The following is a 12,761-nucleotide window of genomic DNA, read 5'->3' as shown; positions in this document are numbered from 1 at the left end:
TTAAAGTTCAATAAATGGATGTTTTCAAAGTCAATGAATAATCGTATTTAATAATCGTGATATCAATTATTGACCAAAATAATCGTGATTATGATTTTTGCCATAATCGCACAGCCCTATGACATGTTATGATGTTTTCCGAATAAATATGCTAAGTGTGGTTCAGATGTTAAAAAAACAACATTATCTTATTCTTAGCTCTTTGTCCCGTCCTCATTTAGCCTCAGAAGTCCACCTGACCTCCCTTAAGGTCAAACTGTATTGCCGCTACAGTTCAGCGAGACTCCAGATTTATGTCACGTTTGATTATCAGTGCAGATATTTTCCCCCTAAAGATTGTCGGTGAGATACGGACGTGTTCAGTCTACTGTTAAAAACAACCTATAACTCCTGTGTACCTACACACACAGAGACATTGAGATATGGAGGATGAGCTTTGTTGTAAAGATAAGGCAGCGACTCACACAGGAAACGCACCTGAAAACAACACGAGAATTTACCTGAAATATGGTTTATTTGTCAGCTTATCACCGCCATGACAAATCCCTCTACATTCACTGAAGAAGAGAGACTTTCACATTGTTATCCAGCGGTGAAGTGTAGAGAAGTATATTTAAGTTAATGCCAACTTTTTGGTACTTTTGAACGTATACTTTACTTCTAACAGAGTATTTTTTAAATGTAGTAATGCTACTTTGACATAGTATATAACCTGAGAACTTCTTCCACCTCTGCAGCCGAGGAAGATCAGTGAAAGTCGGGTAATGTTTCCTAAAGGAGGAAAGAGGAAACCTGTTCTTTAATTACCTGAGGAAACTCGAGATGGACGCCACAGTTTATTTAAGTCTCTGATCTCATAGAGGTGCAGGAGTCAGATCTGAAACCCAGAAATGAGTCAGCGTTTACCCACTTTTCATTCCCTTCTGAAAGTCAATGGTTTTTGTCCGTCCGTCCATCCGTCCGTCCGTCTGTCTGTCTGTCTGGCCGTTTCTCAATCGCGAGGATGCTGGCTTGGTAGCACAGCCGAGCCGAGCATCTTGCTTCAGAAGCGAGGCAAGAATACTTCCTGGCATTCGGAAAACGAAGAGTGGAACAGGCTAGCAAGTGTGCAGGTGTGCGTCATACGAGAGGCCCCGCCTTACATCTTCCACCACAGATTTGTGGAAATTGGTCCGTGCGCAAAGCATTGTGGGGATTTTAAGGACGCGAAGTCTACCCATGTGCAGCCTCGAAATTTCCCTCAAACCAAGGACGCGGCCTCGGTGGAATTCCAAGTATGCTGGAGATTGGAACAGTCCTTCGGTGGCACTCGATGACGTAGCATCCTTGAAATATTGGCTTGGAAGCCAATATCCTCGCGATTGAGAAACGGCCTCTGTCTGTCTGTCTATCTATCTAACAAAAAGCAAACAGCATGGTGTCCATGTTTTGTTATCATTAAAATCCACTCTTGTCCTCTGCATTAGTGTGTGTGTGTGTGTGTGTGTGTGTGTGTGTGTGTGTGTGTGTGTGTGTGTGTGTGTGTGTGTGTGTGTGTGTGTGTGTGTGTCAATAAGATCATTAACACACTCTGCAGTCGTCCTTAGCTTGTGTGTTTTCCTCTCTGTGTGAACACACTGCACAGATTCAGCTCAGAGCCACTTGTCAGCACAAATTAGTTAATTGTGCAACATGAAGACATATTTCAAAAAAACACTTCTAACCACTATTTAGTTTCCTCCATCGAGTCGAAGCTCCTCTGCATCCGAAGCAGGAAGGAGAGGCATGTTATGGAGAAAGTTGAAAGCTTCTGAAAACATTTGTTCTGTGAGAGCGCAGCAGAAAGAGCAGCGGGGTGAAAGCAGGGGAATTAAGATTAACATATATATAATACACAGCCCCCTCACATGTTCTCTCAGAGGGTCAGGAGGAGTGTTTCCTGTGGATTGAGGAGAGCTATTTGTGAAAGGGTTGTCCTCTCCACGGCTTCATGTACTTCTGTTTTGTTTTATTCCTACTTTTCCTTCTGCATCTGGCAGCATGGATCATTACAGAGGTGGGAAGTAACTAAGTACATTTGCTCAAGTACTGTAGTTAAGAACCATTTTGAGGTACTTCTACTTTTACTCAAGAACAAGATCTGAGTACTTCTACTTTTACTCAAGAACAAGATCTGAGTACTTCTACTTTTACTCAAGAACAAGATCTGAGTCCTTCTACTTTTACTCAAGTACAAGATCTGAGTACTTCTACTTTTACTCAAGTACAAGATCTGAGTACTTCTACTTTTACTCAAGTACAAGATCTGAGTATCTCTACTTTTACTCAAGTACAAGATCTGAGTACTTCTACTTTTACTCAAGTACAAGATCTGAGTACTTCTACTTTTACTCAAGTACAAGATCTGAGTACTTCTACTTTTACTCAAGTACAAGATCTGAGTACTTCTACTTTTACTCAAGTACAAGATCTGAGTACTTCTTATTTTACTCAAGTACAAGATCTGAGTACTTCTACTTTTACTCAAGTACAAGATCTGAGTACTTCTACTTTTACTCAAGTACAAGATCTGAGTACTTGACCCTCCAGCACCTCTGGATAATTTAGATAATCATCTCAAGAATGAAATCTTTAAATAGACGATGAATACAAGACGAGAGTTGAGGCATTCCCAAATGTACTCGTGTTCTCTAGACTTTTCTAGAACTCTCTGTAAAACTCGCTAGCCATTGCCATTGATTTCCCCGCAAGACTGAAGCAATAACGACCAACGGCATGGTGTGAGAGTGTGTGTGTGTGTGTGTGTGTGTGTGTGTGTGTGTGTGTGTGTGTGTGTGTGTGTGTGTGTGTGTGTGTGTGTGTGTGTGTGTGTGTGTGTGGATTAAATGCCATAAGTAAGTGAGAGAGAGAATACAGATTGACAGCACGGTGTTGTTTTCTGAAAGCAGAGGATCAGAGAGCAGGGGGGGGGGGTATCAGTGACAGGTGGGTAAATCACCTTGTCAGGCATGAATGGAAACAGTTTGGAAACACTGTATACTGGCACAGTCAACACACACACACACACACACACACACACACACACACTCTTCACCTCCTGACTCCTGTCGATCTGTGAGGAAAACTGTTTCATCGCAGGAGATTTTGACACCATCGTTCGTGCTCTGATTCAGATACGATGCTTCTGTAGTAATGTCGCGTGTGTGTGTGTGTGTGTGTGTGTGTGTGTGTGTGTGTGTGTGTGTGTGTGTGTGTGTGTGTGTGTGTGTGTGTGTGTGTGTGTGTGTGTGTGCACGCTCATCTCCATGCATCAGCAATTGCTTTTTTTGGTATGAATAGAAGGTTTCTAATTGAGATTATGTAAGTGTGTGCTGAATGAATTATTCAGACTGATAGCAAAAGATGCTGTGACTGTTCCCGAAAAGTGAAGTAGGACTAAAATAGAGCGATGGAAAAAGGCACAATACACTTATATTAACCTGCAACATTATGGTTGAGGTGATGAATGATGAAAATATGCAAAAGTCCAGAGAGTAAATGCAGCCACTCCCAGCATGCATGCTACGCTTTTACTCTCAACTAATTGTCAGACATTCCTGCAAAACAACACACTTTCTTGTGTAAAGTAAAGTAACGTTTTTCTAGTGATGTTTTCTGCAGGATTATAAAGAAAATACTGGCTCCATATTTTTAGGAAGAGTGTAGCAAGGGCAATTGAAGAACCCATTAAATATTGGAGCAGATCTGAATCACGGCAGATATGTGAATAACGTTCTTCCAATAACATTGCCATATGCTGCATTCATGTGGTGTCTGAATAAATCAGGAAAATAAGTTCCTGATTGGAGATATTGAGGTGAGGACCGCTTAATAAATTATAACGAGTCCTAAAATCTGGGAATGGGTCAGCATTTTACCACATCACGTCCGACTTTAGCCGCCTTTAGCTTAGCGTGAAGTCATGTGACCGTGCTGTAGTTCCTTTATATCCCAACATTAGCCACCTTTAGCTTAGCGGTGGTGACGTGAAGTCATGTGACCGTGCTGTAGTTCCTTTATAGCCCAACATTAGCCACCTTTAGCTCAGCGGTGGTGACGTGAAGTCATGTGACCGTGCTGTAGTTCCTTTATAGCCCAACATTAGCCACCTTTAGCTTAGCGGTGGTGACGTGAAGTCATGTGACCGTGCTGTAGTTACTTTATAGCCCAACATTAGCCACCTTTAGCTTAGCGGTGGTGACGTGAAGTCATGTGACCGTGCTGTAGTTCCTATATAGCCCAACATTAGCCTCCTTTAGCTTAGCGGTGGTGACGTGAAGTCATGTGACCGTGCTGTAGTTCCTTTATAGCCCAACATTAGCCACCTTTAGCTTAGCGGTGGTGACGTGAAGTCATGTGACCGTGCTGTAGTTACTTTATAGCCCAACATTAGCCACCTTTAGCTTAGCGGTGGTGACGTGAAGTCATGTGACCGTGCTGTAGTTCCTTTATAGCCCAACATTAGCCACCTTTAGCTTAGCGGTGGTGACGTGAAGTCATGTGACCGTGCTGTAGTTACTTTATAGCCCAACATTAGCCACCTTTAGCTTAGCGGTGGTGACGTGAAGTCATGTGACCCTGCTGTAGTTCCTTAATTCGATAGCTTTTTACTTCAGAAATCATAAAGTGTCGATATGTGGAGATTATCCTGCTGAATTTAACGTGTAAATATCATAAACATTTGTTTTCCGCAGAGATTATTTTCTGCAATAATCCACAATCACATGCAGAAATCCCATTGGATATTTGTTGAGGGAGATGTTCATTTCTGGCTCTGCATACAACAATTCCTCATCACTGCATTGCTTTGTCCATGAATGGATCCATATATTGCAGCATTGAAAAAACAGCTGAACAAACTGAATGAATGAGCAAACAATTGACAAAAGTCCAGGAACAACACGAGCTGGCAGAGGTGAACTCCTGCTTTCTGTTTGGTCTCATGCTGTCTATTGGATGCAATCATCCAGAACACAGGATCTGTCACAGGACACCTGAGAGGAGAGGAGAGGTAAACAGCAGCTGATTCAGGAAGGGAAGAGAAGCTGCTGTCTGACGGACTGGTATTGACTTATAGCTCGAACACGCTGTCCTGTTCTGGGATTCTCTCGCACAAAAATCCCCGACATGAGCTATTACATTTCAGGATGTGTTTGACATAAATGTGATAGCTATAGCTTTACACTGCACTTGTTTATGCAGGGACATTATTCTAAGATTCAGGGTCTTCGTCAAGGTCGGTAATTCCTTTTCTTCATAGGCAAATTTGAGAATTGATTTTAAGATCTTCTTGCATCTAAGTGCTTCTCCGATCGTCTGACACCCTACGTGATTGGTGGTAACCTTTTACTGTTCATTCACTGGAACAACTTCCCTCAGGAGGTCAGTTTGGCTTTGAGAAAGATCTGGATCTAGATTGTGGTCGCTCTCTAATGCTAAGAGCTGTTTTAATTCTCTAGATGATAGGAAAGAAGCTTCAAGGAAAGGAAAGGAGATAATGCTGTCCCTTAATTCCTTGAGCCACAACATTTAAAGTGACAGAAATACCCGATCGTGCCCGATAAACGCAGATCGTTTTATCTTCTTTAAAAGGCCTGAGTCTAAAGTCTGAATTCTAATTTAAATATCATTACACAAAAAGAAATTCACTTTTGGTCACATCTCAAAGGATCTTTTCACGGTGCCCCTAATTCCCCTCTGTACCTTTACATTTAAACGCGAGATGCAAAATGTGGGTGTCGATAAAGAGAGAAACTTTTCATTGTTGGCAGAATCTGAGCTACTGCAAATTCAAACATGTACTAACAGATGAACTTAAGAACATTCTTAATGCGGTCAAACTAAAAACAGATGAAGACGTCACTGGGTGCTTTTGTATAAACACCTTCTGATGTACTTAACACAAGAAAACAGCAACTTCTCATATTCTATTTTCTTGCATGGGTTGATAATGGATCTTGGTCAAATTAGAATCCATGTTTCATAATCTTGGGTAGATATTATTTAATAAACTTGGCAACTAAAGGTGCCAATCAAACACATAGGATCGTATGAAAAATGACTCATGACCATCTGCACATTGCATTATTGTTACATAAAATGTAAATATGAAAAATGTATCACCTTGCCACCTTGACGATCTCTTTACCAATCAAACCCTCCCAAAGGCTGCAGGAGAACTGAGTTATGCATCCTGAACATAATGTGGGCCATATTTGACACAGAAACTCATGTCAAGGTGTAACTGAATCATCCGTGCCGAGGGACAAACTCCAGCAAATACACTGCACCGAAACCCGTATGGTGAAGAGAGATAAGACAGTAATGTGATGCCTGAACATGCAGAGCAACATGTGTGATATGATTAATTTAACTCATCGCCTCATGGTAGGTTAGCAGCAACAGCAGATAGTGTTTACACTAATTAAGAAGTTAGGATGAATTATGCTAATGATGCTAATTTGGCTGACAAATTACATTCTTCCCTATAGCGATGGATGCTTGCTTATATTTGCCTGCGTTCAAAGCAGTAGGATCTAAAAGCAGGAACAAAAAGCAACGTAAGCTTTATTAAATATAAAGCTTATACAAAACATAAAAACATCTAAACTAAGGGAGCAGGCAGGTAATGAAAAAGGAAATAAAGTGGTGCAGTGATGACGTGTTTTTGTAGGTCAACCTGAAATGTAGCATCGCAAAGGCTCTCTTTCGACAAAAGGCCGTTGGCATTTCACCATTTTGGAGCATAAATGCAATCGACAGAAATAAAAAGCTAATGTTGGGCTATAAAGGAACTACAGCACGGTCACATGACTTCACGTCTCCACCGCTAAGCTAAAGGTGGCTCTAGTTGGGCTATAAAGGAACTACAGCACGGTCACATGACTTCACGTCTCCACCGCTAAGCTAAAGGTGGCTAACGTTGGGCTATAAAGAAACTACAGCACGGTCACATGACTTCACGTCTCCACCGCTAAGCTAAAGGTGGCTAACGTTGGGCTATAAAGGAACTACAGCACGGTCACATGACTTCACGTCTCCACCGCTAAGCTAAAGGTGGCTAACGTTGGGCTATAAAGAAACTACAGCACGGTCACATGACTTCACGTCTCCACCGCTAAGCTAAAGGTGGCTAACGTTGGGCTATAAAGGAACTACAGCACGGTCACATGACTTCACGTCTCCACCGCTAAGCTAAAGGTGGCTAATGTTGGGCTATAAAGGAACTACAGCACGGTCACATGACTTCACGTCTCCACCGCTAAGCTAAAGGTGGCTAACGTTGGGCTATAAAGAAACTACAGCACGGTCACATGACTTCACGTCACCACCGCTAAGCTAAAGGAGGCTAATGTTGGGCTATAAAGGAACAAACACGTTAAAATCTCTTGAGCTTGTGTTCACCACATACCGTATTTCAGGCTCACAACTAAAAACACTTTCAGAAAAACATCGACTCCAAGACCAGTGGACAGGAAGTGGTAAAATGCTGACTCATTTAAGGGTTTCAGGACTCATTATAGCACCATTACAAACCACTGGCAAACTACGAGCGTCAAAAACCACAATAACACAGAAAGGAGCACAGAAAAGGCAGAACAACACAAACACAGGAAGTGAAAGCAGACAAGACACAAGGAAAGTTTTCTACAAAATAAAACAGGAAATACATAAAGCAAAGTTTTATCGTAATGTCATTTTATCTTTTGCCTCATCACTCTGACCTCCCAACACTTCTGCCTCATTGCGTTGTAGTGTGCCTACATCCTCATCTACCAAACCACAAACATGCTAACACATAACACACTCAACATACGTGAATTTAGGATGTATTTATGTATTTAGGGTGCTGTGTGGGCCGCTGTGACACTCATTAATCATACCTGCAGGCCAGAGAATTTAATATTCCCTCAATGCAGCTGGAGGCTCTGTTTGACTGCCACCAACCAGATACTGATCCCATTTATTACATCACAACTGGGTCATGTCGTTTTTCACTACAATCTCATAAACAAGCTTGTCTTACTACAGAGACCTTAGGCACCCACATTAATCCCTAATTAGGGGTGACAGCAGCATATTAGAAACGTTTATTTCACGGCTTAGCTGAATACTGAGTTCTGGGGAACAGCAGAAGAAGACAGAAAGGAAGTAAACACTAAAGGGAACAGCAGAAGAAGAGAGACAGGAAGTAAACACTAAAGGGAACAGCAGAAGAAGACATACAGAGAAGAAGTAAACACTAAAGGGAACAGCAGAAGAAGACAGAAAGGAAGTCAACACTAAAGGGAACAGCAGAAGAAGACAGAAAGGAAGTAAACACTAAAGGGAACAGCAGAAGAAGACAGAGAGGAAGTCAACACTAAAGGGAACAGCAGAAGAAGACAGAAAGGAAGTCAACACTAAAGGGAACAGCAGAAGAAGACAGAAAGGAAGTAAACACTAAAGGGAACAACAGAAGAAGACAGACAGGAAGAAAACACTAAAGGGAACAGCAGAAGAAGACAGAGAAGAAGTAAACACTAAAGGGAACAGCAGAAGAAGACAGACAGGAAGTAAACACTAAAGGGAACAACAGAAGAAGACAGACAGGAAGTAAACACTAAAGGGAACAGCAGAAGAAGACAGAGATGAAGTAAACACTAAAGGGAACAGCAGAAGAAGACGGGAAGTAAACACTAAAGGGAACAGCAGAAGAAGACAGACGGGAAGTAAACACTAAAGGGAACAAAAGAAGAAGACGGACGGGAAGTAAACACTAAAGGGAACAAAAGAAGAAGACGGACGGGAAGTAAACACTAAAGGGAACAGCAGAAGAAGACAGACTGTAGGCAATTATCATAACCTTTTTTTTAACCTGGTTTAATTTTGTTTTACTAAATAAATGAGCACCGTTAAAGCCCACAAGTGTTGGTTATCCTGAGACATTTTATGATGAAGAACTATGTACAAATTTCCCACAAGAACAAGCTCATTAAAATGTGTTGACTGATTGCTGCTAATGACATTTACTAAATTCATAAAATCTGAAGAGATGTTTGAAGGGTCGAGGAATCACTTCCAACTAAACAAAGTCGTTTTAATTGTTCAGGGGTGCTTATGCTCTCTTATCACTTTCATGGTTATAATTGGTAGAAAGGGGAAAGTTATTGTCAAGATAACGATGAAATTATTAGACAAATTAAAAGTTGGGAAAGGCAAAATGTCCACAAGACTTTTCTGATTACTGTAGAGAACTTTTCTTCTGTCTGTATTTAGTTACCATTTTCTAATCTCATATCTTTGCATCCTGTAAGTACAGGTCGGCATTTATTTTAGCATTTATTTAACCCAGGAGAAGTCTCATTGAGATTAAAACTCTGGGAGTCCTGGCCAAGATAGACATCAGCACGGTTACAGAAACAAATAAAAAACAATAACAGAGAACATATCATGGTCACAATCAGAACAGCTTCATACAGAGGATCTACAGACAGATTAAGAAGCTTTGTAAATCTGATCAGAGGGTTTCAGCTCATGATGAAGCTGGTTCATGTTGTGTCTTCTGCGTCTGAATAAATGTATAAATTGACTGTATACATTCTGGGTAACTTTACGATAGAGACTAGAAACAAGAGCTGCCGAGATTGACGTGTTTTACTTGTAAGGAAACAGATATTTTACATTTTACAGATGCTTATACAGGCACCATGATAGATAACTTACATCATTTCCTTACTCAGACAGACTGATTGTGTCCTCTAATTCTTCGGAAATTAAAAATTGAAAAAGTTGTATGAGTGTACTGTTTTGCTATCTGCAGGAGGTATTTGATCATGTTCCCGAACTTCCTGGAAATTAAGCAATTATACCAAATGATGAAAATGTGTCCGTGCTGGAGTGAAGTTCCCAGAGACGTTACTTCCCACAGAAATATATGTTTACTCAATATAACTCAATATAAGATACAGCCCTTTTCTGCAGCTCAGTGTGCTCTTCAGGGTAAGTTAGTCCAAGAAACAAGTCCTCGAAGCAAAGACGATGAGTTCCTGTACTTTCCAAAGGATGTTAATCTGAACATAAAGTGGAGAAACACCAAGAACAGTCTTTTAAATAAGGATATATCAATGATGTAGTCTACAGAACATCCAACCAGAGCATACAAGGAGCAATGGTGCGTTCAAGGATTTGAAGGTTTGTAATAAACCTCGGAGCCCCATGTAGATGATGTCAAAAGAGCAAAGGCATGTAGAAGATGTATGAATATAAACACCATTGCCATAGTCTAGCAGAGACATAAAGGACGCAGAAGGATTAAGTAGAAACTTTAGGCTAGGCTAAATCACAGCTATTTGTATTGAGACACAGATTCCTTATAAGAGCCTGCAAAGTGGTGAAAGGGCAGAGGTTCAATTGTTTAGATGTTGCTTTGGAGAAAATGATCTTTGTCTTTTAAAGGGCCCATGTCATGCTTTTCCGGTTATTACCCGTCCCCTTGTGTGTTATGAAGGTTTTTCTGCATGTAAACGGTCTGCAGAGTCACAAACCCTCAAAGTACACCCTGTAGCGAGTAAAACTCTAACACAGAAAAGACCTGTCTATGCTGCCCCAGAACGCCTCGTTGGACATTTTTCTTTTTCCATTGTTTACTTGCTGGGTTCTGTGACGTGTGAACACCCAAATCAACAACAAATGACCGGATTGGCCCAAATGGACCAATCAGCGGAGCACCTCACACACCAGGATCCCTTGGCTAACTAACAGGGAGTCCCATTGACTTGCATAGAGCTCCCTGGTTGGTAATAGACGAGTTGGGATGGTGGAGAAATGCTCTCTGCAGACCCATTCTCACAGCGTTATAAACCTTTTTCTTACTCAATATCAAGCCACACTTATTGTTTTTACTTCGGCTGTGAGTGTTTGTGTGTGCTCAGGATGAGTTTCGCTTGTTCTCGCTGTATCGCCGACCCGGAAACCTGTCCGCTCCATGCAGCAGCGAGCCTCGCAACGTCCCGACCAATCAGAGCACACTGGGCTCATGAGGGAGGGGGGGCAGGAGCTCCAACAAGCCGTGTAGGACAGAGAGTGAATACCTGGTGAATACACATACTATACAGAGATGCTGTATGAGAAACCAATGTGATTTTGGAAAATTGCACAATTTAAATCTATTCTAGTAGACCTCAACAATGGAATTATGATCAGTAGAAATGGCCATGACATGGGACCTTTAAGCGTTTAAGGCGCGTTTCAAGTCACAAAGGGTATGTTTTAAGTGTTCAAAGCAGTCTGGAGCTCACAAAGAGCCTGATTTAGGGCAGATACAGAGCAATATATCACTGTATCATCAGCAAGAAAGGGACATTTGCATTTAAAACACTTTGATTAAGGTTGATAAATGGGCCTAGAACCCATCCCTGTGGTACACCCTTGGATTCATTGAAGGTGAATCCTTCTGCCCGCACACACTGGGATATATCTTCTCACCTTTATGCATCTTTTTCCTTTTTCTTATCAGCCTGTGAGTCAAAACAAGCAGTGAGGAAAGGAGTGGTCTAACTGTGCCTTCACAGTGATGATTTAAAAAGAAATTCAAATCTGTCTCTCTCGCCCTCAGGGATGAAAAATATAAATAAACGCTAGCTAGGCAGAGGAAAGCTATAAAACGACTCTTTACATTCATAAGGCGTTAGAAAAAGACCACCCAACTGTTTCCCCCGCTTCAATCAAACCAACAAGCCTGAGGGGGAGATAACTACAGAGGCAGAGGAATCCCATGCTGCATATTGTTTCCTCAGCCTCCAATCTGAAGAGATGCCCTTGAAGGGAACCGGGGCAGGGAATTCGTGTTTGATGTGCAGACCTCTGAGACTGATTATTACCTGGTGCAGCAGCCATCTCTTTCTTTTCCTCCAGATAAAGAGTTCTTCAGATCAGTACGTGTAAGACTCTGGAACCGTATATAAACGGGATGGATGTCAAATTAAAGGAACAACCAGAATGAAAAGCAAAATGTAAATGAAACGCTGCTCAAAAATCAAGTAAAACAACTATGAAAACAAAGTGTATTAGCCTTGTTAAAATCTGCCAATAGAACAAGTGGAAGTGTGCATGGTAAGATTTCATGAAATAGGATGGGATATTTAGATAAATGATATGTTGTTATCAGCTGGGAAAAAAATATTTTGAACTATATTTGACCAGGGTCAGGAAAGGTTACAACATAAGCCAGAAACATCTGTTTTCTGATGTTCGTTGGTGATTTTCCATTAAAAATGTGTTTTCTAAAATCAAGTAAGATGTATTTATTGAAAGAACATTATCCATCTTATACAAATAACACAGCAGCTTACAAACCCTGTGATATGCTAAAAAAACAAACTTGTTTCCTCTGAGATCCAACTCAAAATAAGATGTTTTCAAGAGTCTGACTTAACAAGAACCTTAAGGTGCATTGTCTAAAAACAAGACCCTATATCTCACTGCATTGTTACTTTTAAGTAATCAGGTGTTATATCAAATGTAAACACCTATTCTGACTAGAAATTAGACAAATATACTTGGCAAGAATTGAAGTTTTTGCAGTGTTACCTCACAGTCAGTGGATCTCTACCTCTCTTAACATCAGAGAGACATTGCAGGGAACCAACATGATGAACACATGAAACGAGGAAATAAATTGCAAAGATTTGCAATAATCCATCCTGTAGATTTCAGATATGTGAAGACTTAAAAGGCGCTATATATCTTTTTTTTTCGATTGC

At 41.0% G+C, this 12,761-nt stretch overlaps 1 protein-coding gene across 2 annotated transcripts in view; it reads right to left on the bottom strand.

Annotated features, from left to right (window-relative positions):
• The window catches only part of htr4 (5-hydroxytryptamine receptor 4), a 143,194-nt gene that overhangs the window by 114,185 nt on the left and 16,248 nt on the right, over nt 1-12,761 (bottom strand). The window lies entirely within an intron of this gene.

This window comes from Trematomus bernacchii, unplaced genomic scaffold (genome assembly GCF_902827165.1).
Source record: "Trematomus bernacchii unplaced genomic scaffold, fTreBer1.1, whole genome shotgun sequence".
NCBI classification, from domain to species: domain Eukaryota; kingdom Metazoa; phylum Chordata; class Actinopteri; order Perciformes; family Nototheniidae; genus Trematomus; species Trematomus bernacchii.
This window is presented reverse-complemented; position numbering and strand designations above follow the sequence as displayed.